The 17,333-nt window shown below is 40.4% G+C and overlaps 1 pseudogene; it reads left to right on the top strand.

Annotated features, from left to right (window-relative positions):
* Positions 1 to 16,378: 16,378 nt before the first annotated feature.
* LOC105705001 (cofilin-1-like) lies at positions 16,379 to 16,860 on the top strand (annotated as a pseudogene).
* Positions 16,861 to 17,333: the final 473 nt, after the last annotated feature.

Raw genomic sequence — 17,333 nt, 5'->3', positions numbered from 1 at the left:
AAGCATTGTAAAATGATACATTTCTCTTTTGAGCACCATTACAGTTGCACAGAGGTTTTTACTGGTTCTATTTTTCTACTGTTACTGATAAGCATGTAACATTGACTTTATCCTACATGTAGTTGGCATTTCAAATGAATGGCTTGTATATAAAATAAAACAAATATGCTTCATGTGTTCAAAAAGGTAGAGGAAAACATGAATATAATGAGAGAAATAGAAGATATAAAAATGGCCTAGATTGAACAGTGTGTGTGTGTGCATGTGTGTGTGTGAAATAAAAAATATACTGAATGGGATTAACAGCAGATTAGATACTGCAGAATAAAAATATTTGTGAACTTGAAGACAGAGCAACAGAAACTACCCAAGAGAAAGAGCACATTGGAAAAAGAATTTTGAAAAAGAACAGATGAACAGAGGCCAGGCATGGTGGCTCACACCTGTAATCCCTGCACTTTGGAAGGTTGAGATGAACAGACCACCTGAGGTCAGGAGTTAGAGACCAGCCTGGTTAACATGGTGAAAACCAGTCTCTACTAAAAATACAAAAAAATTAGCCAGGTGTGGTGGTTTATGCCTGTAGTCCCAGCTACTAAGGAGGCCGAGGCAGAAAATCGCTTGAGCCCAGGAGACAGAGGTTGCAGTGAGCCAGGATCACACCATTGTACTCCAGCTTGGGCAGCAGGAGAGAAACTCCATCTCAAAAAAAAAAAAAAAAAAAAAAAAAAGAACAGATGAACAGAGCATTAATAACTTGTGAAACAAAATTAAATGGTCTAATATATGTGTAATTGGAGTTTAAGGGGGGAAATAGTAGGAGGAAATTAATGAAATAATAGTCAAAAGTCTTCTAAATTTGATGAAAACTATGTCTTCACAGATCCAAGTACAATAAACATTAGAAAATCACTTGAAGGGGGAAGATCCAAGATGGCTGCTTAGGAGCAGCTCAGGATTGCAGCTCCCAGTGAAAGCGCAGAGGGTTAGTGGATGCCGCATTTCCAGATGGATTTTTATTGCCCACAGACCAGGAGAATCCCAGGTGGAGGGAGCCCCACGGGTCACCAGCATGGCTATTTTGGCCCTCAGGGCTGTTTTGGCTGGCGCAGCTGTTTTGCCGGTGCCCCGGCACGGTGGTTCTCCATACAAAACACACTGGTCTGGGTTTGGTGAGTGGAGGTCCAGGAAGCCACAGTCACCCATTCATTTGATTAAAAAAGGGGTCTGAAACAGGGAGCCAGGCCAGGAGATTCCCAGGCAGATAAAAAAAGCGCCACAAATCTCAGCGCTGCTGCTTCAGCCAGCTCAGTGGGTCACCACGGGAAAGCACACAGATCCCAGCACCTTTTCAGCAGGCGAGAGAGTCGACCATTCAACTAAAAGAAAAAAAAAAGGCTCTGAGGCAGGGAGCCAGGTGATCAGGCTCACCTGGTCCCACCCCTCCCCCCCCAAAAAAACAGCAATTGGAAATGCTCTGAGTTAAGTGCTTCACAGCAAGCACAGCTGAATCTGGGATGGTCCAGCTCTGTAGGGGAGGGGCGTCTGCCATTACTGAGGCACTCCACCACTACGGAGGTAGTCTGCCTTTGCTGAGGCAGCCCGCTGTTGCCGAGGCAATCCGCCATTACAGAGAGAGTCCACCATTACAGAGGTGGGCCACCATTGCTGAGGCAATTCTAACTACACCCATATAAACAGGACTGCAGGGAAGTTCACACGGCAGGTGGGCGGAGCCCACAGCAGCTCAGCAAAGCCTCTGCAGGCAGACAGTGACTAGCCTGCCTCCTTGCTGGGCAGGGCAGCCCTGAAAAAAAGGCAGCAGCATAACGGAAATTCCTAAATAAAGCCCTAACTTCCCAGGACAGAGCACCTGGGGGAAAAAAAGAGGTGTATGAGTTCAGCTGCCCCAGACTTAAACGTACCTGCCTAGCAGCTCTGAATGAACAACAGAGCTCACAGCTCAGCATTTGAGTTCCTGTAAAGGACAGACTGTCTCCTCAAGCAGCTCCCTGACTCCTACATATCCAGAGTCACCTCACAAAGGAGAGATCAGACTGACATTTGGCGGGCATCCTTCTGGGACAAAGATAGCAGAAGAAGAAACTGGTAGCAACCCTTACTGTTCTGCAGCTGCTGCAGGTGACCCCAGGCAAACAGGGCCTTGAGTGAACCTCAGCAGTCCTACAGCAGAGGGGCCAGACTGTTAGAAGGAAAACTAAGCAACAGAAATAACTTCATCATCAGCAAACTAGACGTCCACTCAGAGACCCAATCTGAAAGTCAGCAACTACAAAGACCACTGGTGGATAAATCCACAAAGATGGGAAGAAACCAGTGCAAAAAGGATGAAAAAACCCAAAACCAGAACATCTCTCCTCCTACAAAGGATCAAAGCTCCTCACCAGCAAGGGAACAAGGCTGGATGGAGAATGAGTGTGATGAAATGACAGAATCAGGCTTCAGAAGGTGGGTAATAAGAATCTTCCGTGAGCTAAAAGAACATGTTCTAACCCAATGCAAAGAAACCAAGAACCTTGAAAAAAGATTTGACAAAATGCTAACAAGAATGGACAACTTAGAGAGGAATATGAATGAATTGATGGAGCTGAAAAACACAACACGAGAACTTCGTGAAGCATGCACAAGTTTCAACAGCCAAATTGACCAAGCAGAAGAAAGGATATCAGAGGTCAAAGATCAACTCAATGAAATAAAATGAGAAGGCAAGATTAGAGAAAACAGGGAAAAAAGGAATGAACAAAGTCAACAAGAAATATGGGACTATGTGAAAAGACCTAATCTACGTTTGATAGGTGTACCTGAATGTGACCAAGAGAATGAATCCAAGCTGGAAAATACTCTTCAGGATATTATCCAGGAAAACTTCCCCAACCTAGTGCCAATATTCAAGTCTAGGAAATACAGAGAACACCACAGAGATATTCCTCAAGAAGAGCAACACCAAGGCACATAATCATCAGATTGACCAGGGTTGAAATGAAGGAGAAAATGCTAAGGGCAGCCAGAGAGAAAGGTTGGGTTACCCACAAAGGGAAGCCCATCAGACTCACAGCAGATCTCTCAGCAGAAACCCTACAAGCCAGAAGAGAGTGGGGGCCAATATTCAACATCCTTAAAGAAAAGAACTTTCAACCCAGAATTTCATATCCAGCCAAACTAAGCTTCATAAGTGAAGGAAAAATAAAATCCTTTCTGAACAAGCAAGTACTCAGAGATTTCATCACCACCAGGCCTGACTTACAAGAGCTCCTGAAAGAGACACTACACATAGAAAGGAACAATCAGTACCAGCCACTCCAAAAACATGCCAAATGGTAAAGAGCATCAACACAATGAGGAATCTGCATTAACTGACGGGCAAAACAGCCAGCAAGGATCAAAATGGCAGGATCAAATTCACACATAACAATATTAACTCTAAATGTAAATGGACTAAATGCCCCAATCAAAAGACACATAATGGCAAATTGGATAAAAAGCCAAAACCCATCAGTGTGCTGTATCCAGGAAACCCATCTCACATGCAAGGATACACAAAGGCTCAAAATAAAGAGATGGAGGAAGATTTACCAAGCAAATGGAGAGCAAAAAAAAAGCAGGAGTTGCAATTCTCGTCTCTGATAAAATAGACTTTAAAGCAACAAAGATCAAAAGAGACAAAGAAGGACATTACATAATGGTAAAATGATCAATGCAACAAGAAGAGCTAATGGTCCTAAATATATATGCACCCAATACAGGAGCACCCAGATACATAAGGCAAGTTCTTAATGACTTACAAAGAGCCTTAGACTCCTACACAATAATAGTGGGAGACTTTAACACCCCATTGTCAAGATTAGACAGATCAACCAGACAGAAAATTAACAAGGATATCCAGGACTTGAACTCAGACCTGGACCAAGCAAACCTAATAGACATTTACAGAACTCTCCACCCCAAATCCACAGAATATACATTCTTCTCAGCACCACATCACACCTACTCTAAAATCGACCACATAATTGGAAGTAAATCACTCCTCAGCAAATGCAAAAGAACGGAAATCATAACAAACAGTCTCTCAGACCACAATGCAATCAAGTTAGAACTCAGAATTCAGAAACTAACTCAGAACCGCACAGCTTCATGGAAACTGAACAACTGGCTCTTGACTGTTGACTGGATAAACAATGAAATGAAGGCAGAAATAAAGATGTTCTTCAAAACCAATGAGAATTAAGACACAACATACCAGAATCTCTGGGACACATTTAAAGCAATCGCTAGAGGAAAATATATAGCAATAAGTGCCCACAAGAGAAGCAAGGAGAGATCTAAAATTGACACCCTATCATCAAAATTGAAAGAGCTAGAGGAGCAAGATCAAAAAAACTCAAAACCTAGCAGAAGACAAGAAATAACTAAGATCAGAGCAGAACTGAAGGAGATAGAGACACAAAAAACCCTTCAAAAAATCAATAAATCCAGGAGCTGGTTTTTCAAAAAGATCAACAAAATAGACAGACCACTAGCCAGATTAATAAAAAAGAAAAGATAGAATAATCAAATAGATGCAATAAAAAATGATAAAGGGGATATCACCACAGATTCCACAGAAATACAAACCATCATCAGAGATTATTACAAACAACTCTATGCATATAAACTAGTAAACCTGGAAGAAATGGATAAATTCCTGGACACTTGCCTCCTTCCAAGCCTAAACCAGGAAGAAGCCGAAACCCTGAACAGACCAATAACAAGGTCTGAAGTTGAGGCAGCAATTAAGAGCCTACTATCCAAAAAAAGCCCAGGTCCAGATGTGTTCACAGTTGAATTCTACCAGACATACAAAGAGGAGATGGTACCATTCGTTCTGAAACTATTCCAAATAATCCAAAAAGAGGGAGTCCTTCCCAAATCATTTTATGAGACCACATCATCCTGATACCAAAACCCGGCAGAGACTCAACAAGAAAAGAAAACTTCAGGCCAATATCCATGATGAACATAGATGCAAAAATCTTTAATAAAATACGGGCAAGCCAATTGCAACAGCACATCAAAAAGCTTATCCACCATGATCAAGTAGGATTCATCCTAGGGATGCAAGGCTGGTTCAACATACGCAAGTCTATAAATGTAATTCACCACACAAACAGAATCAAAGACAAAAACCACATGATTATCTCAATCAACACAGAGAAAGCCTTTGGTAAAATTCAACAGCCCTTTATGCTAAAAACCCTCAATAAACTAGGTATTGATGGAACGTATCTCAAAATAATAAAAGCTATTTACAACAAACCAACAGCCAATATCATACTGAATGGGCAAAAACTGGAAGCATTCCCTTTGAAATCTGGCACTAGACAAGTATACCCTCTCTCACCACTCCTATTCAGTATAGTACTGGAAGTTCTAGCCAGAGCAATCAGGCAAGAGAAAGAACTAAAGGGTATTCAAATAGGAAAGGAGGAAGTCAAATTGTCTCTATTTGCAGACGACATGATTGTATATCTAGAAGACCCCATCATCTCAGCCCAAAATCTCCTGAAACTGATAAGCAACTTCAGCAAAGTCTCAGGATACAAAATCAATGTGCAAAAATCACAAGCATTCCTATACACCAATAACAGACTTAAAGAGAGCCAAATCAAGAACGAACTGCCATTCACAATTGCTACAAAGAGAATAAAATACCTAGGAATACAACTAACAAGGAACGTAAAGGACCTCTTCAAGGAGAACTACAAATCACTGCTCAACGAAATAAGAGAGGACACAAACAGATGGAAAACATTCCATGTTCATGGTTAGGAAGAATCAATATCGCGAAAATGGCCATACTCCCCAAAGTAATTTACAGATTCAATGCTATCCCCATCAAGTTACCAATGACCTTCTTCACAGAACTCGAAAAAACCACCTTAAACTTCATATGGAACCGAAAGAGAGTCTGCATAGCCAAGTTAATTCTAAGCAAAAAGAACAAAGTGGGAGGCATCACACTACCGGACATCAAACTATACTACAAGGCTACAGTAATCAAAACAGCATAGTACTGGTACCAAAACAGAGATATAGACCAATGGAACAGAACAGAGGCCTTGAAGGCAACACAACATATCTACAACCATCCGATCTTTGACAAACCTGACAAAAACAAGCAATGGGGAAAGGATTCCCTGTTCAATAAGTGGTGTTGGGAAAACTGGCTAGCCATGTGCAGAAAGCAGAAACTGGACCCCTTCCTGACACCTTACACTAAAATTAACTCCAGATGGTTTAAAGACTTAAACATAAGACCTAACACCATAAAAACCCTAGAAGAAAACCTAGGCAAAACCATTCAGGACATAGGCGTAGGCAAGGACTTCATGACCAAAACACCAAAAGCATTGGCAACAAAAGCCAAAATAGACAAATGGGACCTGATCAAACTCCACAGCTTCTGCACAGCAAAAGAAACAGTTATTAGAGTGAATCAGCAACCAACAGAATGGGAAAAAAATTTTGAGGTCTACCCATCTGACAAAGGGCTGATATCCAGAATTTACCACGAACTAAAGCAGATTTACAAGAAAAAAACAAGCCCATTCAAAAGTGGGCAAAGGATATGAACAGACACTTTACAAAAGAAGACATACAAGAGGCCAACAAACATATGAAAAAATGCTCATCATCACTGGTCATTAGAGAAATGCAAATCAAAACTACATTGAGATACCATCTCACACCAGTTAGAATGGTGATCATTAAAAAATCTGGAGACAACAGATGCTGGAGAGGATGTGGAGAAATAGGAACACTTTTACACTGTTGGTGGGAGTGTAAATTAGTTCAACCATTGTGGAGGACAGTGTGGCGATTCCTCAAGGACCTAGAAATAGAAATTCCATTTGACCCAGCAATCCCATTAGTGGGTATATATCCAAAGGATTATAAATCATTGTATTATAAATACATATGTTCGTTGTGGCATTGTTTACAATAGCAAAGACCTAGAACCAACCCAAATGCCCATCGATGATAGACTGGACAGGAAAAATGTGGCACATATACACCATAGAATACTATGCAGCCATAAAAAATGATGAGTTCATGTCCTTTGTAAAGACATGGATGAACCTGGAAAGTATCATTCTCAGCAAACTGACACAAGAACAGAAAATCAAACACTACATGTTCTCACTCATAGGCGGGTGTTGAACAATGAGAACACATGGACACAGGGAGGGGAGCACTACATACTGGGGTCTGTTGGTGGGAAATAGGGAAGGGGAGAGTGGGGGTTGGGGAGTGGGGGAGAGATATCATGGGGAGAAATGCCAGATATAGGTGAAGGGGAGGAAGGCAGCAAATCACACTGCCACGTGTGTACCTATGCAACAATCTTTCATGTTCTTCACATGTACCCTAAAACCTAAAATACAATAAAAAATAAAAAGAAAAGAAAACCGCTTGAAGGAACATCATAAACAAAATTCTAGAAACCAGTTTAAAAAAAAAAAGGAGACTATTTTAAGAGCAGCCATATTACGTACAGGAACAAAGATCAGAATGGATGTATACTTCTCATCAGAAACTACACAAAATTCAGTAGAACAACATCTTTAATGTACTGATAAAAAAACTCTGTCAAGCTAAAATTTTATGGCAGTGAAAATATCTTTCAAAATTGAAGGCAAAATAAAGATTATTTTCAGACAAACAAAAGCTAAGAGAATTCATCACCAGCAGACCCGCACCATGTTAAAGGAAATTTATCAAGCAGAAGGAAAATGATACAAGGTGGAAAGTAGAATCTACATGAAAAAGTTTAGTGCACTGGAAATTATAAGCATATGGGTAAATAGAAAATACTTTTTCCCCACTTTTATTCTTTTTTTAAAAAAGTCCCTTTATTTATGTATTTTTTTTTTGAGACAGAGTCTCACTCATGGGGCTGGGCATGGTGGCTCACGCTTGTAATCCCGCACTTTGGAAGACCAATGTGGTCAGATCACAAGGTCAAGAGATTGAGACCATCCTGGCCAACATAGTGAAACCCATCTCTACTAAAAATACAAAAATTAGCCAGGCGTGGTGGCACACACTTGTAATCCCAGCTACTCTGGAGGCTGAGGCAAGAGAATCACTTGAACCCGGGAGGTGGAGGTTGCAGTGAGCCGAGATAGCTCCACTACACTCCAGCCTGGCGACAGAGCGAGATTCTGTCTGAAAAAAATAATAATAATTTTACCATTTGAAGTAAAAATAATAATGTGTAGTGTGGTGTTTAAATCAAAAGTAACGGTAAAATGCGTGACAACAAAGCACAAAGCATGGTAGGGGGAAATGAAGTATAGTCTTGTAAGATACACAATATACTATATCCACTAACAACAGGGATCTATTTTGAGAAATGTGTCATTAGGTGATTTCATCATCGTGCAAACATCATGGCGTGTACTTACACAAACCTAGATGGTATAACTTACTACGTACCTAAGCTATATAGCATATAGCCTATAGCGTCTAAGGCACAAAACTGTGTAGCATGTTAATGTACTGCATACCATACAAAATCGTAACACAGTGATAAGTATTGGTGTATCTAAATGTATCTAAACATAGAAAAGGTAATATATTGTGCTACTATGTTATGATGGGTACAACATCACTAGGCAACAGGAATTTTTCAGCTCCATTATAATCTTATGGGACCATGGTTATATATGTGGTCCACCGTTGACTGAAAAGTTATGTGGTGCATTACTGTATACAAAATGTATACAAATATACTATAATAGTATTTGACGGTAAACTATTATAAGTTAAAGACGTATCATAAAATGATGGTGCTAGGTCTTTCTTTTCAATTCTCTTTCTTAGTTTCCACATCTGCTGTGAGGCCAACCAATATTGAAATAAGAATGGGGCACCATAGATTTTCTTTTGCCTGAGATCCAGCCAGTAGATAAATTTATCACTCTTTCTTGCTCGCTAGGATCTAGAAGGGTAAAATTTTTAGATATTGGTTTGATCAATGGTTGGAGGCCTTTAGAGACTATAAAACCAGAACATTGCTTTCAAGATAGTAGGCTGATTACATACGACATTTGCCCTCAATAACATACTTGAGAAATAATTGAAATACTACTGAAAAAAAGTAGAAAATTCTGGTAATGATATATTGCTTATACTGAATACATTCTCCTGCAGATAACAACTATAAACTGGAGGGCCACCAAAACAGAGCAGAAGCTGGAGAGCTGGCATTTGAAAGAAGGAAACAATAACACGTCAGGTAAGATAAATGTTTAATGGGCTTTCCCACTTAGGACATTCCCCACCCGTAGTCTACCTGGAGGCCAGAACTGAAAGCAGAAAGCTAGAGTCTTATTGACCTGAGGAGTTAGAAAAGGAATTTCAGATTACAAGAGTGCCTGGAAATTAAGGAAGGGAGAAAATCCTAGAGAGGAGGGAGATGTGGATGTCAGAGCCCCAAATTTGTATATAAATGCCCCTGAAATCCTTGGCTCACTTTTGAACTGTACATGTGTGGGTGAAAATCCAAGAGATCCAGGGACAACAGCTGTGGGCTGAAGGAGCCAAGCAGACACTTCAGCTGTTGCCTACCACAGTGGAGACAGACTTTAATCTTTAAAGACTTACTTGACTTGAATAAGAGGAAAGGCTCTAGCTCTGATAACTATGTCTGACCTGAGTTACCACAATATAGAAATGTGGCTCCTCAACCACTTTTGAGCCAGTTCACAGACCCAGATCCCTTTGGATAAAGAATGGGTTTTGAAGAAAGACCCTGCTTCTCTGTTTAAAATTTACATGGTAAATCTTTCTCCTAGGCTCTACGCAAAAGCTTTGCAGCCATTTACCAGGGTGACAGTGTATTAGGTTGAGAAAAATAAAAACTAGATTTGTCTTATGGATTACTAGATAATGGCTGTGGACTGACATAATTCCTGGAGACCTAAAATGTCCCAGTGGTCTACTAGTCAAAACAGAGGCTTATGGAGATCAGGTTATTAATGGAGTTTTGGCTTGGGTTCACCTCAGTGGCCCATGGTTATTATTCCAGTTCTAGAATGTGTATTTGGAATAGACATACTTAGAAAATGGCAAGATCTCCACACAGATTCCCTGACCCATGGAATAAGGGTTACTGTGGTAGCCAATGCCAAATGGAAGCCACTAGAATGGTTTTTCCCTTCCACAATAGTAAACCAGAAGCAATACCACATGGATTGTAGCAATTAATGTTGCTTAAAGGATGCAGGGGTAGTGATTTTTGCCACATCTCCTTTCAACTTGCCTATTTGGCCTGTGCGGAAAGTAGATCTTAGAAAATGAAAGTGGATTGTTGCAAATGTAATCAGGTGGTTCTTCCAACGACAGCCACTGTTTCAGGCATTGTTTCATTGCTGGAGCAAAGAAACATTCTGCATCTCTTATCCAGCTACTCCACTGGCAAATACTTTCCTTTCTCTTCCTGTTATTATAGACTACAAGATGTAACTTTATTTCACCTGGAAGAATCAGCACTGCACTTTCACTGTTCTACCGCAGGGCTACATTGCCTCTCTAGCCCTCTGTTATGTTATAATCTAGTCCAAATGGGCCTTGATCCTATCTACTGCACAGGACACCATAGGGTATTTTTGAGATCAGTTGACTGGAGTGAGCAAGAATTGATCAGTGAGCAAGAATTACTAGCTACTCTAGATAACTCAGTAATATAATGTGTGCCAAAGGGTGGAAATAAATACCACAAAATTCAAGGGACTGTTGCCTCAGTAAAACTACTAGGCATCCAGTGATCTGGAGCATGTCCAGATATCCCTTCCAAGGTGAAACACTAGTTGCTGCATCTGACTCCTCCAACCACCAAGAGGCACAATGTTCAGCTGCTTTGGATATTAGAGGCAACATATACCTCTTTAGGAACCAAGAGACCTAAAGAGGTATATGCAATTTGGATGCCTTTTATCGCTTTCTCTTGTCTGATTGCTCTGGCTAGAACTTCCAGCACTATGTTGAATAGAAGTGGTGAAAGTGGGCATCCTTGTTATGCTCCAGTTCTCAGGGGAATGCTTTGAACTTTTCGCCATTCAGTATGATGTTGGCTGTGGGTTTCTCATAGATGGCTTTTATTACCTTGAGATATGCCAATTTTATTTATTTATTTATTTAGAGACGGAGTCTTGCTCTGTTGCCAGGCTGGAGTGCAGTGGCACAATCTAAGGTCACTACAACCTTCACCTCCCAGGTTCAAGTGATCATCCTGCCTCAGCCTCCCGAGTAGCTGGGACTACAGGCCATGCCACCACACCTGGCTAATTTTTTGTATTTTTAGTAGAGACGGGGTTTCACCATGTTGGCCAGGATGGTCTTGATCTCTTGACCTCGTGATCCACCTGCCTCAGCCTCCCAAAGTGCTGGGATTACAGGTGTGAGCCATGGCACCCAGCCCTATGCCAAATTTTTGAGGGTTTTTATTAAAATCATAAAAGGATGTTGGATTTTATCAAATGTTTTTTCTGCATCTATTGAGATGACCATAGGATTTTTGTTTTTCATTTTGTTTATATGATATATCTCATTTATTGACTTGCATATGGTGAACCATCCCTGCAATACTGGTACAAGACCCACTTCATGATGTATTATCTTTTTGATATGCTGTTGGATTCTGTTAGCTAGTGTTTTGTTGATGATTTTTTGCATCTATGTTCATCAGGGATATTGGTCTGTAGTTTTCTTATTTTGTTATGTCCTTTCCTGATTTTGGTATTAGGGTGATACTGGCTTCATAGAATGATTTAGGGAGGATTCCCTCTTTATCTTTTGGAATATTTTCTGTAGGATTGGTACCAATTATTTGAATGTCTGATAAAATTCAGCTGTGAATCCACTTGGTCCTGAAAATTTTTTTTTGTTGTTGGCAACTTTTTTTTTTTGAGACAGAGTCTCTCACTGTTACCTGGGCTGGAGTGCAGTGGCACAATCTCGGCTCACTGTAACCTCCGCCTCCCGGGTTCAAGCAATTCTCCTGCCTCAGCCTCCTGAGTAGCTGGGATTACATCTGGCCAATCGTTTTGCATTTTTAGTAGAGACGGGGGTTTCCCTATGTTGGCTGGGCTGGTCTCGAACTGCTGGCCTTGTGATCCACCCACTTTGGTGTCCCAAAGTGCTGGGATTACAGGTGTGAGCCACTGTGCCCCACTGGCAATTTTTTAAAAAAATTAATGATTCATTCTTGTTGCTTGTTATTGGTTTGTTCAGGGTTTCTATTTCTTCTTCATTTAATCTAGGAGGTTTGTATATTTCAAGGAATATATTAATCTCTTCTAGATTTTCTAGTTTGTGTCCATAAAGTTGTTTATAGTAGCCTTGAATGGTCTTTTGTATTTCTGTGGCAGCAGCTGCAATATGTCCAGTTTCATTTTTCACTCAGTCGTTTGTCCATGGACACTTTGGTTGTTACCATATGTTGATTATTATAAATAATGTTTTAATGAACGTGGGAGTGCAGCTATCTTTACCAGGGGTGATTTCATTTCCTTTGGGTATATACCCAGAAGAGGCATTGCTGGATCATATAGTAGTTCTATTTTCAGTTTTTTAAATATAATTTTTATTTACTTAATATATGTATACATATAAATATATGTGTATATAGACGCTTACGTATGCATTGTATTGTACTGCTTTTTAAATTGTTATTTTGTAACAGCGAACCCCTGGCAGTGGCAGGCCTGTCTCATGAAACATGTTAGAACTACTGATTTGGTACACTGTTCTTGGATATTCTCTATACAAATTCTCTTGTATAGGTCTGAAATTCAGCCCATTTCCATCCAGAAAGCAAAGTCCATACTGTTTTTCACACTGGCTGCACTAGTCTACATTCCCACTAACAGCATACAAGGGTTCCCTTTGCTCTGTGCCCCAGTCGACACTTATTTCTTCTCTTTTTGATAAAAGTCATCCTAACAAGCATATGATGATATTTCACTGTGATTTTAATTTGCACTTCCTTGATGATTAATGATATTGAGCACCTTTTCATATGCCTGTTAGCCATTTTATATCTCCTTTGAAGAAAGTTTATTTAGGTCCTTTATCCATTTTTAAATTAGATTATTCATTTTAAAAATTTTTGGCTATTGAGCTGTGTAAGTTCCTTCTGTGTTTTGGATATTAACCCCTTATGTGATATATGGTTTGCAAATATTTTCTCCCAATCCATAGGCTGCCTTTTTATTTGCTCGATTATTTCCTTTGCTGTGTAGAAGCTTTAAGTTTCATGTAGTCCCACTTGTTTACTTTTGCTTTTGCTGCTTATGCCTATGGTGATCTACCCACAAAATCATTGCTGAGAACAATGTCAAGGAGCCTTCCCTCTGTTTTCTTCTAGGAGTCTTGCAATTTTAGGTCTAATGTTTACATCTTTAATATATTTTAAGTTGATTTTTGTGATGGAAGATAAAGATTCAATTTTATTTTTTGCATGTGGTCCTAACATCATTTATTAAAGAAACTATCCATTCCCCCATGGTGTCTTCTTGGTGCCCTTGTTGAAAATTAGTTGACCATATATGCTTGGGTATATTTATTAGCTCTCTATTCTTTTCCATTTGTTTATGTGTCTGTTTTTATGCCAGTACCATATTTTTTTGATTACTATATTATGGTAGACTTTGAGGTAAGGCAATGTAATGCATCCAGCTTTGTTCATTTTGTTGAAGATTGCCTTGGTTGGCCAGGCACAGTGGTACACACCTGTAATACCAGCATTTTGGGAGGCCAGGGTGGGTGGATCGCTTGGGCTCAGGAATTTGAGACCAGCCTGGGCAACATGGAGAAATCCCATCTCTACTAAAAATACAAAAATTAGCCTGTCTGCTGGTGCATGCCTGTGGTCCCAGCTACCCGGTAAGCTGAGGCAGGAGGATCACTTGAGCCTGGGAGGTGAAGGTTGCAGTGACTGGGATTGTGCCACTGCACTCCAGCCTGGGTGACAGAGTGAGACCCTGTTTCAAAAAAAAAAAGAAAAAAAGGAAAATAAAATAAAATAAAAAAGATTGCCTTGGTTATTAGGGGTCTTTTGTGATTCCATATGAATTTTAGTTTCTTTTTTTTCTATTTTTGTGAAAAGTGACATTTAGATTTTGATAGAGATTGCATTGACCAGTACTGACCCATGGCCTGGGGGTTGGAGACCCTTTGATTAAAGGCTTAAATATAAGACTTAAAACTATGAAACGAATAGACAAAAAACATTGGAGAAACACTCTAGGATATTGGTCTGAGCAAAGATTTTTTGGGGTAAGACCTCAAAAAACACAGGCAACAAAAGCACAAATAGGCAAACGGGATTGCCTCAAGCTAAAAAGCTTCTGTTGCAGTAAAGGAAACAGTAAAGTGAAGAGACAACCTACAAAATGGGAAAAAATATTTGTAACTATCAATCCAACATGGGCTTAATAACCAGAATATGTAAGAAACTCAAGCAACTCAATAGTAAAAGAAAAAAATGATTAAAAAATGAACTAAAGACCTGAATAGACATTTCCCAAAACATACAAATGGCCAACAGTATATTTAAAAATACTCAGTATCACTAATCATCAGGAAAATGCTAATCATAACCACAATGAGATATTATCTCACCACAGTTAGAGTGGTTATTGTAAAAAAAGACAAAAAATAACACATGCTAGGGAAAATGCAGAGAAAGGAAAACAATTGTAGACTGTAGTAGGAATCTAAAGTAGTACAAGCACTATGAAAAACAGCATAGTAGTTCCTCTATGACAGAACTACCGTATGATCCAGCAATTCCACTGCTAGGGATATATCCAAAAGATGGGAAATCTGTATACTGAAGATTACCTGCACTACTGTGCTAGTCCAGAATAGCACTAGCACTCTTCACAGTAGCCAAGATATGGAATCAACCTAGGTGTCAATCAAAGGATGAATAAATAAGAAAATGTGTTATATATACACAAAGGAATATTATTCAGCCATAAAAAGAATGAAACCCTGTCATTGCAGCAACGTGGATGGAACTGAAAGTTGTGTTAAGTAAAACAAGCCAGGTGCACAGAGAGACAAAATGTTATGTTCTCACTCAAATGTAGAGCTCGAAAAGTGGATCTTATGGAGGTAGAGGGTGGAATGGTAGTTACCAGAGGCTGGGAAAGGAATGGTGGAGAGGGGGATGAAGAGAAGTTGGTTAATGGCTACTAACATACAGTTAGATAGAAGAAATAAATTAAAGTGTTTGCTGGTAGATTAGGGTGACTATAGATAACAACAGTGTATTATGTGTTTTAAAGTAGCTAGAAGAGAAGAAGTATAATAATGTTCCCAGTACAAAGAAAAGATAAATGTTTGAGGTGAGAGATGTCTTAATAATGTTAATTTGATCATTACACATTGTATACATGTATCAAAATCCTAAAATACCCCCAAAATATGTACAATGATTATATATCAATACATATAATACAAAAATTCCAAGTTTTAGTTTTGCTCATCTTTTCTATTGTTTTTCTAGTTTTGATTTATTTCTTCTCTGATCTTTATTTCATTCCTTCTACTAACTTTGGGCTTAGCTTGTTCTTCTTTTTCTAGTTCCTTGAGGTTAACATTAGCTTACTTATTTGAGATCTTTCTTCCATTTTAATGTAGCTGTTTATTGCGATAATCTTCCCTCTTAGAACTGCTTTTGTAGGCTGGGTGTGGTGGCTCACATCTATAATCCCAGCACTTTGGGAGGCCGAGGCAGGTGGATCACAAGGTCAAGAGTTCGAGATCATCCTGGCCAACATGGTGAAACCCTGTCTCTACCAAAAATACAAAAATTAGCCAGGCGTGGTGGCGGGTACCTGTAGTCCCAGCTACTTCAGGAGGCTGATGCAGGAGAATCGCTTGAACCCGGGAGGCGGAGGTTGCAGTAATCCGAGATCTCGCCACTGCATCCCAGCCTGGTGACAGAGTGAGACTCCGTCTCAGAAAGAAAGAAAGAAAAAAAAGAACTGCTTTTGTTGAATCCCATAATTTTTGGGATATTTTGTTTCTACTTAGCTCATCTCAAGATATTTTTGTGTTTCCATTTTGATTTCTTCTTTGATCCCTTGGCTGTTCAGAAGCACATTGTTACACGTAATTGTGAATTTTCCAAATTTACTCCTGTTTATTGATTTCTAGCTTCATGTCATTTTGTCCAGAAAATATACTCAATATGATTCAAATCTTCTTAAAGATGTTAAGACTTGGTTCAGTCAGTCCGGGCAGCGGCTGCAGTGCTCTGGTCTTCTGCTGCTCTCCGTGCCCTCTCCTTTTCGCTTCCGGAAACATGGCCTCCAGGGTGGCTGTCTCTGAGGGTGTCATCAAGGTGTTTAACGACATGAAGGTGCATAAGTCTTCAATGCCAGAGGAGATGCCAGAAGGTGGTGCTCTTCTGCCTGAGTGAGGACAAGAAGAACATCACCTGGAGGAGGGCAAGGAGATCCTGGTGGGTGATGTGGGCCAGACTGTCACCAACCCCTATATCACCTTTGTCAAGATGCTGCCAGATAAGGACTGACACTATGCCCACATGACGCAAACTATGAGACCAAGAAGAGCAAGAAGGAGGACCTGGTGTTTATCTTCTGGGCCCCTTAAGAACAAAATGATCTACGCCAGCTCCAAGGATGCCATCAAGAAGAAGCTGACAGGTATCAAGCATGAATTACAAGCAAACTGCTACGAGGAGGTCAAGAAATGCTGCACCCTGGCAGAGAAGCTGGGTAGGGGGGCAGTGCCATCATCTTCCTGGAGGACAAGCCTTTGTGAGCCCCTTCTGGCTCCACGCCTGGAACATCTGGTAGCCCCACACCTGCCCTCAGGTATTGCAGGCTGCCCCCTTCCTGCCAGACTGCAGGGGCTAGGGGGATTGCAATAGGGGGAGGGCAATCCCTTCACCCCAGTTGCCAAACAGAACCCCCCACTCCCTGGATTTTCCTCCTCCCTCCATCCTTGATGGTTCTGGCCTTCCTAAAATGCTTTTGATTTTCTGATTCCTCTTGGGTTGAAGCAGGCCAGGTTTCCCCCAGGCACCCCAGATGTGGGGTGGCCTGTAGTTTTTTTAAACATCACCCCCACTCCCCACCTGTTCCTCCCCTTTCCCATGCTGCCAGCTTCTAAGGCAATAGTGATTCTGTGCTTGTCTGTTTAGTTCTGTGTATAAATGGAATGTTGTGAAGATGACCCCACCCTGTGCCAGCTGATTCCTCTCCCTTTTCCCCTGGTCACTGCTGCTCATGGAA

The sequence above is a fragment of the Aotus nancymaae genome, unplaced genomic scaffold (genome assembly GCF_030222135.1).
Source record: "Aotus nancymaae isolate 86718 unplaced genomic scaffold, 86718_ANA_hifiasm-v0.15.2.pri h1tg000007l, whole genome shotgun sequence".
Lineage (NCBI taxonomy): Eukaryota > Metazoa > Chordata > Mammalia > Primates > Aotidae > Aotus > Aotus nancymaae.
This window is presented reverse-complemented; position numbering and strand designations above follow the sequence as displayed.